The sequence below is a fragment of the Callospermophilus lateralis genome, chromosome 12 (assembly GCF_048772815.1).
Source record: "Callospermophilus lateralis isolate mCalLat2 chromosome 12, mCalLat2.hap1, whole genome shotgun sequence".
NCBI lineage: Eukaryota > Metazoa > Chordata > Mammalia > Rodentia > Sciuridae > Callospermophilus > Callospermophilus lateralis.
The window spans coordinates 95698996-95719516 of NC_135316.1; the positions used below are offsets into that span (position 1 = coordinate 95698996).

The 20521-nt window shown below is 36.5% G+C and overlaps 1 protein-coding gene across 2 annotated transcripts in view; it reads left to right on the forward strand.

The window, feature by feature from the left end:
- The window catches only part of Gpc6 (glypican 6), a 1045404-nt gene that overhangs the window by 362865 nt on the left and 662018 nt on the right, over positions 1 to 20521 (forward strand). The window lies entirely within an intron of this gene.

Consider the following 20521-nt stretch of genomic DNA (forward strand, 5'->3'; position numbering starts at 1 on the left):
GAATAGAGCACATTACCAATGCAAAAACTGAATTCCACAGGTTGTTTCAGCTCATTTGTTCATCTTTTTTATGTTCAGAGGAAATAAATACCTCTTGCTGCTCTTTTTTTTAATGTATCTGTATAGCAGCCCCCCTTCTATGTTGAATGATCTTTTCATGTTGCTTTAATGCACTTTTTTCCTTTCCTCAGTTTTCTGCAACTAACATTTTGACCCACCAAATGATTTGTTGTACTTTGGCTTTATTTGATTTTATAGTAATTAATTAAAGTACAATGAATAACCAATCTATAATTTCTGTAGTTGGAACAATTCTATTTTCTATGTGGAGGAAACATGTGAGGTTTGGTAACTGTGTTTTGCTCTCCTAAATAAAACCTATCAATGGTTTTATTGTCCAGCTGAGCCTGAAATATTTCCTTAAAAGCAAACTGTCAAAATGAATCTTAAGACTGTACTATAACCAGATATTTTATCAGTCAATTTGACGCAGCAGTATCATGCCTCTGCGGTGGAATATCTGACAACAGTTGTCTTTTTTACCCAAATATATGAATATAAGTGCTTCTGTCTGCCACACTTACCCTTGGCCACGGTTAGATGACTGAATTATAACTGAGTCATGCCTGTGCTGAGTTTCACCAGAGTATTCCTACAGGATCCAACAAGGATAAAAATTGATGTCCCTCTTGAAACAGAGTGGTACAGATGGTGCAGCTTTATAGCCGTCTCCAAATATCAAATGCCAAACTGCTCCTTTGATAAGGCAAGGCGGTGCAAAGGTTTAAATATAGCCTCTTGGTGCAATGTCAGTGAATGATGGATCCCAGTTACAAACATACCAAAATGTTCTCTGTTTAAGCATTTTTTACAACCGTGCTTGTGAAAATTCTGTGTTGAGGAAATTGTGCACAGGGGAAAGGACTTGAACCTACCTTGAAAATCTATGCACACTTTAGCCAGTCAACTAAATTTGGGGCTGGGGTGTAGGGTGGAATGACATACTTGCAGCCAGTGAAGTCAGTTTTTCGGCCAATAACCTGGAAAAAAGCAGAACCTAAAAAGGTTATGTTAAATCCACAAGGCTTTCCTTTATGTAACAAAAACAAGAAAAAAAGGAAGTTGCTTTCTTAAGTTAGCTTAATTATTATCAGATGAAAAATGATGGGCTTATGATATGAGGATTGCATTGGTTTGGTAGGATGGTAAATTAGATCATTTTACCTTTACCTTTATACATATGTGTACATACAGACACAAACACACACAGATTCATATACATGAATTTGAATTTATTTTTAATAAAAATGCATATTTATTTAAACAGTGCCAATAGTGGTTTTACTCACTTTTATAATTTATATTAAGTCAATGAACAGTAAGAAATAAACTTTTAAGGAATTGGGGCTGTAGCTCAGTGCAGTAGCACTTGCCTAGCATGTCGAAGGCCTCTGGTTCTATCCCCTGTACCAAAACAAACAAACAAACATAAAACATAAAAAGAGATGGAACTTTAAAGTATCTGACACCTTGTCAGTTTTTGGCACAATTGGTTACGGAGCTGTCAGGAAAAGTGGAATCATATAAAGCAGTAGGCCTGTGTAAATTAGTTTAGAAACTTTAGAAAATGAGCTAGTGAATTCATTTAAATTATTTCAGCTAATTTTGAAATAATTATGAAGGAAACACATACATACACATGTGCACACACACATACACTGACTTGTCAAATGTGAATTGTCAGTAAGTAATCTAAGACAAGGAAGTTGTCAAGTAATCCTAGAAGATATATACAGGTATTATTATTTTTTTTATAGCCAAGATGAATGATTACTCACTGACTTAGAATGTTCCCTTCTAGTAGGTTTCTAATTATAGCAGTGAGAGTAAGGTAAAGACAGGAGCATCTCTATCCTCAGGTCTGCCCTACTCTCTCTCCTGTGCCTGGGCCATTACAGTCATGAACACACTGCAGTGGCCGCAGGGCAAGACAATGTGATATTCTATGTATAATCTCCAGTTGATTCAAACATTGTATTTCTTCAATTTTGACCCCATAGAGGCTCAGTAGCCTGATTGGCCACAATTTTGCCTCATCTCTGCTTTATGAATCACACTGACATTTTGTTTCCTGAGTGGACAAGGAGCACATATCTAATGTTTGAGGCAAACCTGCCAAATAACTACCAAGTTTGAGAGTTTTTAAAAATCACTTTCTTACGATTTAATTTACATAAATACATTTTAAGTGCACACTTTGATGAATTGGGATAAATGTGATCCCTGTTACATCACCCAAGTTCAAATTTAGAATATTCTCATCACTCCTGAAAGTTCCTTTGAGCTCCATTTTCATTCAGTCCTCCCACCCTCCCCTTTAATACACCCCCATTCTGAGTTTTCTCAGGATAGGTACCTTTTTCCTGTCCATGCAAATGGTATCACTTGATCTCTTTGAATCTGGCTTCTTTAATTAATAAAGTATTTTTAAGAAGTTTATCTACTTACTTGCATATAACAAACAACAGAAGCTTGCCCTTTTTTAATTGTTTAGTGAAATAAACTTATTTTTTTCAAGGTTAAATCTGTTTTGCTATTTGTAAAGGATATACATGCACACCTGCATTTGTATCAGTGTAGATTAATAGAGGTGAGGTGTGTGATAGGGCCAGGGGGCCTCTACTCACTGTATATTAGAATCTTTAAACATTTATTTTCAAAACCCTACAGTCAGCATGACATTGCCTCTGTAATTGAAAGTACAGAAATATGAAAAAATAATAATTTGCTCTCTTGAATGTATTGTACCTATTTTTGTTATACTAAATAAAGTCTCCTAAGCTGAAAAAAAAAAAAATAAGCACTGAGTTAAATTTTTCTCATTTCCACGACAATTTGGGAAGTAAAATAGACCTTTTAAATTACTTATAAGCCAATTTACCAGGCTGTCACATTTACTTTTCAATTCTTGACTTTCTTCCATATGTAAGTCTCAGTGGCCTATTCAGGTAGGTTTGGAAATGTACCTCTTTAGAGGTCAATAATTGATGGGTTAATATATTTCTTATGTTTCTAATTCAAGGGCCTTGATTGCAGGGTTAAATTGTTTATTGTCTCCTCTGAATGTAGTAAGAGCGGGCATAAAAAGGAATTGCAGAAAGTTAAAGTTTAGTTAGCTTAATTTTACAAAATCATGGTCCTACAATTCTGGAAGGCTATGTAAATTCAAGTTTTGTCCTTGAGAGTCAATCTGTTTGTTCAATCTGTTCACATTTTGTACTCTTTGCATATAATTTACATTTTAGGATTCACCTCTGGGAAGCTGTTCTGTTCTTAGCTCTGTTTCTGGATCTGGACTCCAGGTGGAAGATGCTAAAGGAGAATGTAAATCCACCCATCATCCCAGAATACTTTGAACTCATTAAAGACAGTCTTCTAGGGGGATCACCTTCATTTACATTGGGATCTTTAGAAGGAACTTGACAGGTGCTGCTGCTATTTATTCTTTTTCTTTAAAATGAAGCACTGCCAGCCAGGCTGTTAGGTTCTGTGACAGAGCTCATGACCCACCTGAGATGGAAAGCACCTTCTCTCTCCTCCAGGAGCAAGGGTTGGGTTTCCATGGGAGGCATTCAGAGCACAGCGTCTTCAATATCACTCTGATTTGATCTGGATACTACAGCATACTCGCAGGAAAAGTTTACTGAACTTTTCTGAGACTCAGTAAACTCATCTGTGATATAAGAAAAGAGCACACCCATGTGAGGGAATAGTGGTCAGAGACAATATAAACTGAAGCACACAGTGATGACAATGTGTTTCATTAGCTTATCCATTTATGAGTCCATGGTAAATGAGGAAAATGGGACACCTAAAGGTGGCATTAACTTACCAAAAGCAGAGGGCCTGGGACCTTGCTTTTACTACAGAGCCCCTGGGAAGAATGTATGATAGAGTGATATTCTCAACTACTGAAAAAGAAATGGGCTAATGGAGGTGGTCTCTCTGAAGGCTGAAGTGGACTTTGTAATAAGCAGACTTTGTGAGTGGAAGAAGAATGTTCTCATCAAGAACTTATAGGAGGGGATTGAAAACCATTACTATGGATGAATTTTCTTATATAGAAGAATTTTATAAGAGAGACATAGACCTCTGACACAGATTGGCCACAGAGAAGCACATTTTGTAATGAATTATTTTCAAATAGTATTTGTGTGGAGGAAGAGGGGGTAGGATTCTGTGTGTTCCAGACAACCCCAGAGTCCTTTCATGTCTGGGTTAGCTATTTCTCAGTGAGGGTAGTCATGTTTGGTTGCTAAGCTTGAACTTGACTTTGCCCTATTAAAACGGTTTGGGATACTGCCAGTCCCCAAAGCTATTCAGAAAGACATTCTTATATATTCTCCTTATTGGCCTGACATTACTATATGTGAGGCAGAAGTCATCTACCCAGCTCTGTTTCTTCTCTTAGGCCCCAGGCTTATGCTCTGTTCTTTTGATTTAATGTATGTTCCCTTTTTCTGACTCCTTCTATAATCCTTGGTCATTCCATAAATATGTAAGTAGTCAGAATGACCCATGGCATTTGACATTATCCCTCATTGTTGGTTGCCCAGCCTCATTAGTTATCATGGAAAGATAAAAGCACTTATGGTGGGGGTTGGGGAGTGGGGGAAGGAAGAAAGGGAGCTATTCAAAATTCTTCTGCATTTAAAGTTAATTTTTAAATTAAAATGTCAGTTTGAATATATTTTTTTTTACCAGGGCTATGTATCCAATCAGCAATTCATTATTTGCTTGTGACTTGTAATATCTCAAACTTGTCTTCATTGAAAAATTGTCTGAAGAGACACCAGGATGATCAAGGAAACAGAATTAATTTGACATCCAGAACAAAACAAAAAAGGTCCTGTGCATATTCCCTGATTGATCCATGGAGTTAATCAGAATTCTAATGGAGTCAGGTGAGGTACCACTCTGTTCAATCAGGTGACTCTACTGTACAGCCAGAGTGACACTAGGCAGGAACTATTCATTTATCTAGGCATTAGTAAGTATTTACTTAGAAAATACTCTGTACCAGGGACTGGTTACAAAAAGATTGTCTTTAAAGAACTCAGAGAAAGTACAGAATAGGAAACTAAATCATGAAAGGTCCCCAGGACTTAGAATGTTTTTCCTGATGATTTTCATAGAACAATGCAGGTAGTTATGACAAGGAGTCATCCTGGGCAAAAATCCCTTTGCCTTGAGCTGGAATCTCATGAAAACCCTGACATGGCACCCTGGGCAGAAACAGCTCTGTTCATTGTTTCGTAAGTGAATGTCCCTGTGCAAAGTGAACATTCTAAGTTCTTTTTTTTTCTTTTTAAAGACTGACATGTACTGAGACACATTAATGAAGGTCTGTTAAGCAGAGGACTTAATTTGTGAGCCAATTTTAGACCTCTTTCTGTCTGATTAGTTATATTTCCCGCCTAAGACAGATTTGCCTCTAATAATTCAAACACAGTGATAATAGTTCCTTCAGTTAATGTCAAATTGTATTGTATCCTCATTCTTGGAAGTGCTGAAAATGGAAATATTGGCTTCAAGATCAGGAAATGTGGTCTAGAGTATGTTACACAACTTCCTTGTCTACCCAAAGAGGAAGTTGTGTTGAATTGGACAAGTGACTTCACCTTTCCATCAAGTAGAATTGCCCACTAATGTGAGGATTGTGCAGGATATGTGCCTGCTTAAGATGAGGTATTTTCATCTGCAAAAACAAACAAACAAACAAAAACAAGTAGGCAATAAGGAAGCCCCTTACCAGCCCTGAAGTTTTCTCTTTCTAAAAATCTAGAGTTTGTGGAAGGCAAGAGTACTGAGGTTTTAAGTGCAGGATCAGTCTTTCTTGGATCTGTGGCTTGAGCATGTAGCCTTCTAAGCTTCAGTTGTTTCTCAACAAAATGTTAGTCCTATATTTGAGAGTATCACTTTACCTGGTTTTAAAGATTGCTAGCAGATTAAAGTTATTTGTTCTAAAATGACAAGTATGTGGACATATTCTGTGTATTTTAGCTTATTCTAAACAAAAGCTGCTTTGAAATCACATAAGGTGGGGAGCAAGCTTCAAATTCTAGAGAATGTAATAATCACCTTGTATGATTATCTAGGCATGCAATGTGCATTTTTAATTTTCAGAAAATCATGCTTTTAAAAAAACCTCATCAACCCAGCCACTGACCTAGGAAAAGTACACAGGATCCTGCAGTCTTTTTAATTTTTATTCTTTTAATTTAAGGGAAACATACATGTCAGTGTTTGTCATCAGGTACAGTTGTGGGAAATCAAAGTATTTCCCTCTTTATGAGAAAGGATTTAGCAAATGTAGTAGATTTGGGTGGAATTTTAGATAAACACACTACCAGGTGATATAGACAAGCAGCTGAAACACCTGAAGTGTTTTAGATATCATTTGTGTTGCAAAGGTTTCCAACATTGTTGCCACCTTCCGGTAGGGTACCCTGCACTCAGCCACCATGTGAATGTGGTTCTTTTCACTTGGGTTAGATAAAGCTGGTTAGATAATTCTGAACTAGATTTTATTTTTCATGTAAATCTTAAATTATGGCAGAAATTAGGTGAAAAGTATGAATTATTATTGTTTTTTTCACTTTATCATATCAATAACGACTTAAAAAGTTGAAAGTGTTGAAATTCCTAACCCTTCAGTCCTGTCTGACATGAGCATAGCTTCATTGTTTTAAGATGGCCAGTCAGGGAGAGCATCTGCACATGTACCTACACACCCCTTTGGAATATATTCTAGGCATACACTCTCATGGATATGCAAGCAATTTAAACATGCCAGTGTTTACTGCACCATCATTTATGATAGCAAAAATCAAAATTGCCTAATTTTTGTTGTTGTTGTTGGTACAGGGGCTGAACCCATGGGTGCTTTACCACTGAGTCACATCCCCACTCCTTTTATTTTTGAGACAGGGTCTTGCTAAATTGCTGAGTCTGACCTCAAACTTACAATCCTCCTGCCTCAGCCTGCAGAGTTGCTGGGATTACAGACATGTGCCACCATGCTTGTCTAAAGCACCTAATTAACCTATGGCAAAAAATGTTACATAAATAATTGTATATCCATAATGATATAATGCCATGAAAAAGAATTGTGATGATTTTAAATGAGTTCAAGGTCTTGATACATATGAAAATCAATTTGCAGAGGTGTATTTTAAAAAGCTTGTTTATGTTTTCAAGAATGTAGGGGTAGAGATATATTAGTTTTAAGTGGACATAATAGCTTTATTTTATATTTATGTGGTGCTGAGGATGGAACCACGTGTCTCATGCCTGCTAGGCGAGCACTCTACCACTGAGCCATAACCTCAGCTCCTGTAGGGGTGTTTTATATTGATTAATATATATTTATAAATAACTGCAGAGAAATGCTTGTATATGCAAACATATTCTGGATTTGATGAGATATTCTGCACACATAAATGTGCATTGGTTTAGTCAGGTACTTTCCACATATCTTCTTATTTGTCTTACACTTTTATAATAATAAAAAGAAGGAAAATATAATATAAAAATATTTGTTAAAAAATAAATACAGCCAGCCCCCAATTCACAAAACTTTGACTTTACAATGCTGTGAAGGTGAAACCGTACTTGGAATTTGGAATTTTGATCCTTCCCTGGGCTAGTCATGTGCAGTACTTATACTCTCATGATTTGGGACAGTGGCAGTGAACCATAGGCAGCCACATGACCACAAGTGTAAATTATTACTGCTCTACAGTGCACTGTTCTGATGATATTTTTTTAAAAAATGTCTTTTAGTTGTAGATGAACATAATACCTTTATTTTATTTTGTATTTATCTTTATGTGGTGCTGAGGATTGAAACCAGTGCTTCACCCATGTGAGGGGTGTGGTCTGCCATGGAGCCACAACCCAAGCCCTTGATGGCATTGTTCATATATGATCACCCATTAAATTGCATGAGATGTCCAGTGCTTTATTATAAGAGAGGATTTGGGTAAGATGATTCTGCTCAATGTGTTCTAGGCAGGTTTGAGTTAATTGGGGCTAAGCTGTGATAGTCAGAAGGCCAGGTGTATTAAATGCATTTTGGCCTTAATGATATTTTCAACTTACCTTGGATTTATCAGGATGTGCTTCCTTGTTGACTCAAGGAGGATTGGTACATTATACAACTGGATGACACAGACCCTTGACAACATTTTGAAGTATGTATTTTTTCTCACTCAGAAACTGGATGCTCAGAGAAGATAACTATATGCCCAGCCAGATTTTGAACCTAGCACCATGAAGTTCCAATGCTGTGATTTTCCTATTGGACTTCATTTGATCTTTCAAAAAAAAAATTTCAGAGCTATACCCACAAACATCTCAAACACCAGTTGCATGTTTAGTGGTAAAAAAAAAATGAGCATGACATATACATTGCCAATAAAATGTAAAGACTCAGAAAACCTAAACTTTTAGATATGAAGATACCTATGCATTGGGAAAATTGGTGAGAATCTCTGGGCTTCTGAAGAGATGAGTCATTTATATAATCATTTAGAATCCATTTATATGAAACACTTGGAGGTTTTTCTTTAAAAGTGCTACCAGGAAAATGGGTTCTTCGTGGATTCTCCTTTTACATCCGTTCATAAGGGAAGCCAGGTGGAAAGGCAAACAACAGCTGTAGGTCATTTGAAACATACCTACTGAACTTAGAGCTCTGCCCTTTTCTCTTTTTTATTATTTATCCTTTACACATGAGATGAAGCCACTTGCCCAGTTATTAAGCAGAGCCTGACCTGAAGGTGTAATACTGAGCACTTAGTAATAGGTCTTCAATATTGAATGAGTGAGTGAGTGATCTTGAGCCACACTGGGTGGCAGATCTTCCTTACATCACATTTGTTAAGGTGATTCAGGCAAGACAGGATGCAGTAATAGCCCTCTGGCTTTAGCTTGCACACAGGGTAAAGTTTAACTCATTGCATCAGCACAAGAACTGTCTCAGTGTCATGTGAACTTTCCTAACCACATTCTACTTATTCTTATAGAATTATTTTATTTTGGTAACAGTTGTCATTAAATGCTACTTTTTTTTAAATGTGGTCTGGCTGAGAATGGAACATAGGGCATACTAGGCCAGCACTGTACCACTGAGTGACATCCCAGTATTCTTTAAATTTTGAGACAGGACATCACTAACTTGTCTATGCTGGCTTTGTGACAGTAGTCCTACTTAAGTCTGCAGAGTGGCTGGGATTATAGGTGTGCTCTACTAGGTCCAGCTAAATTCTGCTCTTTAGTATGTAAACCAAGAGAGATGAGTCTTGACTTATGATGAGGTCGCATTCTGATAAAGTCATTGAAAGTTGAAAATGCATTTAAACACCTAACCTTTCAAACATCCTAGCTTACCAGCACAGTGCACTGAGGAGTGCCAGCTGTTTACTTGTGATCCTGTGGCTTACTGCTGCTGCTCAAATTCAGAAGGAAGTATCTACTACATATTGTCAGCCCCAGGAAAGTTCAAAACTCAAAATTTGAAGTACATTTCTACTGAATGCTCCTTGTAGTGATGATAATGATTTCTGAAATAGAGAATCTTTGATTCAATACATGATAATTATGTTTATAATTATCTGTGTGTGCTTCTATCTTCATTGAAACTCAAATAAATAATTCTCTCCCAGTGAAATAAGCATGTCAGAATTTGATCAGCATTGTTAAAGGTATACACACTAGCAATAGCGGACTTCATAAATCACTTTAAGAGAACTCTGACCCAACAAAGTGCCCACATATTGTGGTTTATGCTATCTGCTGCTGACCTTTAATTCTGTTAATTTAACTGTGGAAATCTGACTTAAATTATTTATACTTACTTCTTTTAATAATTTATAATACTATAACTTCCTTTCAAAGACATTAAAAATATGGATTAATATAACAGCAACATTCGAAGCAACTTTTTGAAACAGCGCTTTATTCAAAAAAAGTAAACAGTTTCCATGTCTTCAATTCTGTTCTCACCCCACCCTCTGTCGCCCCTCTTTGGCTTATATTTGTGGGTATACTGAGTACAAAAAAACTGGCTGATAGGGATTTTTGGTCAAAATGGAGTGTTTGTTTTGTCATATGCCAAGGTCACATTCACAGATCCACATCTTGACCTTTCGATGAATATGACCCTATTTGGAAAATAAGTTTTGAAAATATAAATAAGTTAGGATTTTGAGATGAGATCATTTTGAGCTATTCAGGTGGGAGCTGAAGTCAATGACAAGTGTCCTTATAAACAACTGAAGAAGAGAAGCAGCACAAAAACAGAAAGCCACCGGGAGACAGGAGATGAGAGATGAGTCATGCAGCCAGGAGCCAGGAAGCCCCGGAGGACTGAGAAGCTGAAAAGACAAGCGAGGGAAAGAGACAAATGGAGCCTGGAGCAGGCGGCTGCTTTGTCCACCCCTCAGCCTTAGACTCCTGGTCCCCCAGGGAGTAGTGGGAGAATCACTTTTTGTTGAGTTTATATGCCAAGTTTGAGGAGGTATGTTATAGAAGCCACTGGAAACTAGTACAGTAGGTTGAAGAGGACTGATTGGAAACACAAAAATACAAGCGATGGAATTCAACCCCAGGTCAAGGTGACAGTAGGAAGAGGATGTTTTTTTCTCCTTTCTTCAAATGAAAGGATCCTTCACATTGAAGTCATATTGCTCTCAATTAAGATTATTTTCCAGGTTGAACGCTGACCTGTCACATCATCTTGTAGGTGATCTTTATTGTCTGGCTGTGTTCATCAAACAAACTCTTGTCAAGTTCAAGAGTCAAATAGACCCCAACACGATAATTCTGGGAGACTTAACACATCTCTTTCACCACTGTGTAGAAGCTGAACAAAGAAACTATAGAACTCAAAAAAACAATCAATAACTTAGGCTTAACTGATATATATATAGAATATTTTATCCTTCAACGAGTGAATACACTTTCTTCTCAGCAGCACATGGATCCTTCTCTAAAATAGACCATATGCTATGCCACAAAGCAACGCTTAGCAAATACAAACAAGTAGAGATACTATCCTGCATTCTATCAGATCATACTGGAATGAAATTAGAAATCAATGATAAAATAAAAAATATAAGTTACTCCAACACCTGGAGACTAAATAATATACTATTGAATGAACAACGGGTTGCAAAAGACATTAAAGAAGAGGTTAAAAAATTCTTAGAGGTGAATGAGAACACTGGTACAACATATCAAAATCTCTGGGACACTATGAAGGCATTTGTAAGAGGAAAGTTCATTGCATGGAGTTCATACCTTAAAAGAGGAAAAAGTCAACAAATAAATGACTTAACATTATATCTCAAAGCCCTAGAAAAAGAGGAACAAATCAACACCAAAAGTAGAAGAAGGCAGGAAATGATTAAAATCAGAGCTGAAATCAATGAAATTGAAATAAAACAAATAATTGAAAAAACTGACAAAACAAAAAGTTGGTTCTTTGAAAAAATAAAATTGATAAACCTTTAGCCATGCTAATGAAGAGAGAGAGAAAACTCAAATTACTAACATCTGTGATTAAAAAGGAAATACCACAACAGAAACAGAAAAAACAAATAAGTTAGGATTTCACAGAAGATAATTAGAAATTATTTTGAAATTTGTACTCCAAAAAAAAATAGAAAATATCAAAGGCATCAACAAATTTCTAGAGTCACATGATGTGCCCAAACTGAACCAGGATGATATAAATGATTTAAACAGATCAATTTCAAGCAATGAAATAGCAGACACCATCAGAAGCCTACCAACCAAGAAAAGCCCAGGACCAGATGGATACGCAGTTGAGTTCTACAAGACCTTTAAATAAGAACTAACACCAATACTCCTCAAATTATTTTATGAAATAGAAAAAGAGGGAATACTTCCAAACTCATTCTATGAGGCCAATATCACCCTGATTCGAAAATCAGGCAAAGGCACATCAAAGGAAGAAAACTTCAGACCAATATCTCTAATGAACATAGATGCAAAAATTCTCAGTAAAATTCTAGCAAATCGAATACAAAATCATATCAAAAAGATAGTGTACCACGATCAAGTGGGATTCATCCCAGGATGCAAGGTTGGTTCAACATGTGGAAATCAATAAGTGTAATTTATCACATCAATAGACTTAAAGATAAGAATCATATGATCATCTCAATAGATGCAGGAAAAGCATTTGACAGAGTACAGTACCCCTTCATGTTCAAAATACTAGAAAACCTAGGGATAAAGGTACTTATCTCAACATTGTAAAAGCTATCTATGCTAAGCCTCAGGCCAACATCATTCTAAATGGAGAAAAATTGAAAGCCTTTGTTGTTTCGTATAAACAAGAAGACCGAAGCCAAGGGAGACCAACATCATACAAAATGTTCCTTGCACACTAATGCAAATAGACTTCAAGATAGCTTATTCTGGTGTCACCGTACCAGTGACCTGTTTTACTTCACTGAAAAACAATATGACAATTCAAGTGCCAGGTAGTAATAAAAGATCAAGGTATAAAACAATCCAATATCACCTCAGCCTGTGATTTGTGAAATCCTCCATTTTGTGAGAAATGAGAAGTTCAAATTAAAAATTCTTAATTTTAGTATAATATTGCTGTTTAACATATATGCAGGAGAAAGAAGATGGAAGTAGTAGCCAACCATGTGTCAGTTCACCTGGTACTGTTGTTTAAAAGGCATTGGGAAGACAGGTATCTAAGAAATCACTGAATATCGCCATTTAAATGATTCTAAGTGGGACCATGATGCAGGGGAGGCAGACAGGGTGCTCTGGAGACACGTCCCAGTGAGTAAGAGCTGAGTTTTCCTTGTGAGTGTTTCTGAGAAAGAGGGAGGGAAGCTGAGGCCTTTGAGGTGGGCAGGAGTTAGGTAAGTGAGGACCAGGAAAGGACATTCCCTAGATCCAGGGAAGGGAAACCAAGCAAGGCCTCAGTGAATCTGGTCCCTTGCAGGAGAAAAAAAATGTGCTATCATTTAACCCAACCTACAGAGTTCAAAGTAGGACTGAAGATCCTACGGGAGGAGAAAAAAAAAAAAAAAAAAAGCACATATTGATTCCTTTATTCAGTTACGTATGTTAATTCACAATTAGGAGAGTTGCCTACTTCCTTTAAGCTATTTGCTGGCTAGCTGTCTTTAATTTCAAAAAGGAAGGGCTGTGGTTGTCTGATTTGTTGTTACCAGCTTCAGTAGTTTAGCACTCTCTTATAGTTCACAAAATGAGACTAAATTGGAAATGTAACCAACAGGTGATCCATTAAGGACTTGAGTGCAGTTAAGTCTTCCTTTGGGATGGATACTTTTACAGCCAATAAACTTGGCCATCCCAGCTCCTAGTCAGTTTGCTTGCCAATATTAAGCCTGTAATGTTAACAGAGCGACACCCAGAAGAGCCACTCCTCTTAGGTCTGCACAGTCAATATCGACACAACAAAAGCCTCTTAAAATGGCATGAGCTCTAGTGTTCCATGAGGTGTCCTTGTGGGACTCAGGAAGAAGATGATATGACTGCCATGTTTTAGTTTGACACTGGTTCTTGAAGATAGCATTACTTTTTGAAAATGTTAGAAAAAAATCACTGCCTGAAATGAAAGAAAGCCAGTGCATGGTTTTAAAATTTAGTGTTTTGAAAATATTAAATTTTGTGGCCAATCATGTACGTATGTGCCTAGAAATTGTATCTCTGATTTGAGCTCTCACCGATTGATTGAAAAGTCACAAAACTTGTGTCCGGTAGTGCAAATGACATTTTCCATTATGATACGATGTTACAAAATAGATTAGTCATAACTCAGTGGTAAAACACTGATCCAGAATTCAGAAAATAGACATGGGCTGACCCAGAACCACCGTAAGTAAATAAATGAATAAATAAATAAACAGAGGTAGCTAAAATGAAAAAAAAAGTGGTGATAATATTATGAAAAATATTTGAATAATAATATTTTAATCATATTGTGATTTTCTGGGAAGCACCCCCATCCTAATCCATGCTTTAAAGTACTGTCTCTCATTTGGTGATGGTTTTATAATCTCTGCTTCAGGAGTAGAGGAATTCATTGTCCAAGTTAACTTTAAAATGACTAAATGCATTTATAAGACCAAAATGTTCATTACTGATTTGTAGCAATTATTTCTAGATGATTATGAAATCAATTTATAAATGACTTCATTTTTAGTATCATGGCATGCTGATGCTGGAAGTGCCGTAGAAAACATTTCCTGATGATCTCTGAGTTTTAAAGTACAAAGCCACCTGCCTAGGCATCTTTCCTGTGGTCTTGCCTTTCCATTCATTTTCTCACTGTTGGCAAAGAAAGGATCTTTTAAAAGCCATCTGTTTAAAGTCTTTCAATGATTTCTCATTACCTATAGCAGCATTTGCCAAAAACACATATCATGAACCATCCAATCATCCTATTGTCTTTGTCAATATCTTGAAGGTAGGTGCTACAGTCATATGTAGTTGATACACTGTGCTCAGATTTTCCAGGATTCTTCAAATTCTTCAATAGAAGATGTTGGCCAGACTTGGTTAGACATGGAAGCTTTTATGGCATGGATGAGGTATCCCCCCCAAATTCCTGTATTAATGCAGTAATATTTGGAGGTGAAATGATTGGACTTTGAGGGCTGTTATCTCATCAGTCCACCCTGACTGGGTGATAGCTATAGGCAGGTGGAACATGGCTGAAGGAGGCTGGGGCATATACTAGAAGGGTGCATCTTCCCTGTGATTCTTGCCTCTCCATTTCCTGGTTGCCATGATTGGAACAGCTTTCCTCCATCTGCTTCCAACTTGATGTGCTGCTTCACATGGGGCCCAGAACAATAGACTGGGCTGACCATGGATTAAACCTCTGAAACCATGACCCCCAAATAAACTTTATTCTAAGTTGTTGAGTATTTTGGTCACAGGGGTACAAAATTTAGCTAAAAGGAAGGGTTTTTTTTTTTTTTTTTTTTCTTCCCTATCTCAAAGCATCTCCTAGGTCTTGTGATTCAGGGCATTCCTCATCATGGCCTGGTTAATAAGGTCCACAGTTCCAAACAGGAAATACCATTCTTTCAAAATTCAACTGCTGCCTTTGGTTCAATTTCACATACTAAGGTTCCACATTTAGGTTCTAGATTAGTTATAACCAACTAAAGTAAGCTTTTCTGAACACTGTTTGGCGACATTCTGCCTCTGGGCTATTTCTGCATTGCTTGTTACCTCCAATAAGTAAGTGTCTCCACCAGGAAAACTCCCTCACTCCTTCTGCAAGGTTCTTTGACCCTTTATAGGCTCATAGCACCCAAACCTCACGTCTTATAGCTATTATCAAACCAGGCTATCATCCTGCAATGAGCATCTTTGATCCCGCCGCCATTCTGCCTGGTACATTGGTGGTGCTCAAGAAACAGCCATGGACGTACTGGAGGGAAAAAGTTAGAGACATATTAAGATGACATGTATTGAAGGGCACCTAGGTTGATTCTACAGTTTAGCTATTGCGAATTGAGTAGCTATAAACATTGATGTGGCCATGTCACTGTAGTATGCTGATTTTAAGTTCACAGCTCATCATAAAGAAAGCCAATAAGATGAGTCTGATTAGTTTAATTTACCATGGGATCCATTTAAGAACACCCTCAAGGAACTCTTTAAAGGATAATGTGCAGGAAAGAACCAGGAACAAAAAATATGAAAGAAAATACTGGAGACTATTTTCACACATGTAGTTACTGAATTGGTTTCTTGGTATTTTATTTTAAAGTAGTCGATGGTGTGTGAGCCTATTTTTGCAGCCATATATGTGTGTTTACTTAGCAGAAATTCCCTGTATAGTCTAGCTAATATTTGGATATAAATGTTGAGTCTATAGAGTCTGCAGTGGCTTTTTCAGGAGTCCTAAAAAACATCACAAGTGATTTTACCATGGATATTAGTTATCAGGCCTCTGCTGGCAAAGCTGCAGTTCAGTTAAGCAAGCATGTCAGTTCACTGAGAGACAAATTAAAGTATGTTTTTTTGATGATATGGAGAAAAGAAAGTAAAATAAGGAGAGTAAAAATTGGATTTTTCCTCTAAAAAATATATAGGTTTTCCTGTTTTATCTGCTTCTTTTATATGGCACATTAAAATTGGAAATAAAAATTGAATTGGACCTCTTGCAAATAGAGCATTTTCAGTGTCTGTTATATAAAAAATCAAATATACACATAAAATCAAATATATAGACATGGTTTCACAATAGATAGGGGTGAAGTGATCTATCAGATCCGAACATTAGTTAATGTATTTTGGTAAAAATGAATCATATGGACTGTTCATTAATGCTGCTTCTGCTAAAATGTTGACCCCAGAATATTTCCAATGATATAAATTTATTACAGGTCTTTCTTTTCATTTTTCTTTTATAATTCTTTTTTATTTGATGTATAATAGTTGTACATATTTATGGGTGATGATTCAATACACGTGTGATGATCACATCAGAATAATAGGTGTTTCCATTTTCTTAAAAGTCTATCAGTTCGTTGTATAGGAGGCTTTGAGGCTTTTTTCTCTAGTCCCTTATAACGTATCTAATAATTTGTTCTGCACCATAGTCGCCCATCTGTGCTGAAAAACTCCAACATGGAATCCTCCTACCTACCTGTATAGCATGCCCCTTACCCCACTGCTTTCCATCAAACCTCCTCCCCGCTCTTCCCAACTGCTAGTGACCACTGTTCTATTCCAACAGATGTCTGCATGATTTCTTTGAGTTCTGTTCTCAGAAGTTTTTGGAAAAAAATAGGACATCTTTCTACTGTTTGGTCTTAAATTAATAACATGTCTAGGAACTACAAAAATATTTTTGAAAAATCAAGTGTAGAACTGCTTTATGGAAAATAAGCATCAAGATGCAGAGCATTAACTGCAATCCGTGGAGAGGCTGAGGAGGGTGATGACAGCCAGGGAGACCAGAGACCCAACATGCATGAAGTAGGCGGGTCAGTTCCACAGTCAGCCAATGTCTACATTAGGGCATGGAGATCAGAATCCAATTCTGTAAGAGAAAATGTCAGCAGAGTTCTAGGTCATTTTTCCACTAAATTGTGGTCCATAGTTTATCTCACAAAACCACATTGTCCCTGGCCTTTTAATTTTTAACTTGAAATCACAGAGAGTGAAGGACACATGAAGGGTTTAGGAGGACAGATTCATGTTTCTTTGGGGATTTAATGTTGCCTTCTTGCTGGACCAGAGAATGGCTTAATGATCACTTAAAAGTCTCCATCTCACACCGTTCCATTTTTATTATTTTATCCCAAGATAAAATAAATTTCCATTAAATACATACCATCTTTTATATTTTAAAATTCAAATATTGTAGCTATGGTCATAAAAGGATACATTCCCCATATTATCTATAACCAGACAATGAAATGAAACAAGAAAACACTTTAGGGTTTCTTCATGCTTTCTCCAAGTGAAACATAGTTAGGTTTTTACTTTTGTGTTTTTATGAGAACAGAGTTTCCCCCAAAACATGGGAATAGTTCCATTATGCCATGAACTTGGCAACATTGAAGTATACTGAATTCAAAATGTGTTAAGTATAAGAATTTATATGTAAGTGTTTGTTATTAAAGTTTGTGCTTTTATTTCCTATAAATGCGGTATTTATGGCAGAAGAATAATGTTTGCTAAGAAGATGAATCGCAGAGGAGCGGGAATGGGAGATAGAGACTCACCATAGGAGGCAAGAGGCAGGGAGAAGTAGTAGTCATAATGAAGTATTTTGATCTCCAGCTACTCAAACAAGATTTAAGTCATTGAGCTGACTGAGATAGAAAGCATATTATAGTTTTATTTAAACACCAATTTTATGTAAACACCAATTTGGGTGTAAAGATTGCCTTTAAATAATATCATCCCATGATTTTTATAATAGAATTGCCTCCCAGAGCCCTAGCGCCCTAGATCAAAATTTTTATCCTGGAACTGTATTTTATTGTATTCTTTCTAAAATTAGATCGGTTCCCATCAAGTTGAGTTGGACCTAATTTTATGTCCTATCTTTGGATTTGTTTTTTTCTAAGTGTATTAAACACCAGTGTGTCTTATAAAATGAGCAATCAAATAAATGTAGTTTCTTCTTATCGGGTGCTTATTAACTACAAGCCACACTTGTTTAAAGTATGCAGTGGTTTATGGGACATTAAATTGAAACCATCTTGGCTAAACACACATTTGAAAGACACAACATCGGCATGTATCACTTTATTTCCATTTCGGACTGTCAGCAGAAATTGGAGGCAACATTCTTCCTTTCTGTTTGATTATTCTATTATCGACAGAATGAGGGGTGTTGGAGACATACATGCTGATTTAGTGTTGAGCTGATGAAACCATTCAGGGTGTGTGATATGTCATTTTTCACTGCTGCCTTATCAAGGTGTTTCAGCTGTGCCCAAACCAGCCCTGGTAATTGCTTTAGTTGCTTGTGGCAAAGTTATGTCAATGTCGGTACCTAAATGACTTTTGACTGCTTCGTGTCAGATGTTTCCGCCAAAGAAAGTCAGGGTAGGGCAGTTTTTATACCTGGGTGCATGTGTTAATTCAAAGTCTAAATAGACAGGTCCTCCCCCACCCCCTCCTAGTCAGGACGTAAATGCAAATGCTAGTATTTTATATACGATCAGGTTCATGATTCCTTTCAAGTGTAACCTCCTATGTTGATGGCTTCCTTCTTTGTTCTCAAGGGCTCCCAGAATACCTTTGTTAGATCATTGATTTGGATAGATCAATATGGCATGCTGGATCAAGAGAACAAGATGAGCACACATTTTGGGAACCTGGAGAAGTTGATGTAATATGGAACGATCTGGAAATCTACCTCAGAATTGAGAGAGAGGAAGGAAGGGATTGCAGGGAAATAGGAGTGGAGCAAGTTGGGCTGCAGAGGATTTTAATAGGGAAACAGAAGATTTTGCTGAATCTTGACAACAGTGATAGAAGTGTCTCTTCAGATGTTTTTTTTTTTTTTTTTTGGTGTGTGTGTGTGTGTGTGTGTGTGTGTATAAATGAAGAAGAGAAATGTAAGGAAACAAGTTCAGAGAAACTGTGCTGACATTCTAGGCAAGAGATGTCCCAGAGCTGAATGAGGGAATGTTCTTAGTGATTTAGAAATGGAAACAAGACAAAGATGGGAATTCAGTTACATGTGCCTGGTCATTATATAAAACATGTTTGGTTGCTTCTATATCCTCTGTTTTTATACTTATTTGATTTAGATATTTTTAATCTTTCTTCTTGTAGGGTTCAACTATCCCTATGGGGGACAGTCTCTTTAGATAATGGTAGATATTGTTAAATGTATAACATATTCTGTGCCATTTGTAATTGAATTATAGAGGCAGAACAATGATTGGTTGTACATGAATGTTAATGATCAATGATGATTGTTTTCATTCTTCTAAGACTCTGTAAGTTTACTAATAAAATGTAATAATTATTCTAGGATTATCCAAATAAATAAAGGTGTCAGCAATCTGGAAATAATAGAACATTAGATAAGTATTGAAATAATTGAGACTAAACTTTGCTTAAACTGTATGGATGAATCACAAAACAGTGGATTAAAAGGGCTAGAGAAGCCACATAGTCATTTTATACTCTTGAGTAAAGCATGTAATTAATTAGGGGGCATGATAGGTCATGAAACTAAGATGTACTATACATGTTCTCAAACTTTGGTTTCCAGAATAACTAGTTTCTAGGGGAAAGGGCATGTCTATACAACATGTCAAATTGTTAAACACTCTTTGATGTATAGGAGGTTCATATTATAAAATGGATAATTGATATAGTCAAATATATTTGTGTTGATATTTCAATTGAACTACTATTTTTACATTTTTGTTAAAATAATTTATATGTGTAGATCAAAAATTAAAAAAAAAAAAATACTAACTGTAATCCCAGCAACTTGAGCAGCTGAGAAAAGAGGATCTCAACTTTAAGGCCAGCCTCTGCAACTTAGCAAGACCTCCTCTCAAAAAAGGAATGGGATGTTGTTCTGTGATAAAACCACTTCTGGGTTCAATCTAAATTAATTAATTAATCAATATGAATGCTAAAAGTTTTAAAGAGAAAAGTATTTCCACCTCTAACTCCAAAATTGCCCAGCTCCTATTCTTACTGACTCTTGCCTCTATCTCCAAAAATATAGCTGTTTTGTTTATGTACCCTTCAAGCTTCTTTATGCATAAATGTGAATGTATATCTATATTCTGGGCTTTGCCCTTTTTCCTGATTTTACATAAACAACATAATATATCCATACACACACATATATGCATATATTCTTTTGCCACTTTTTAAAAAACATGGTAGTATCTTTAGAACAACTTCCCTTATCAATACAAGGGAAGCCCATGTT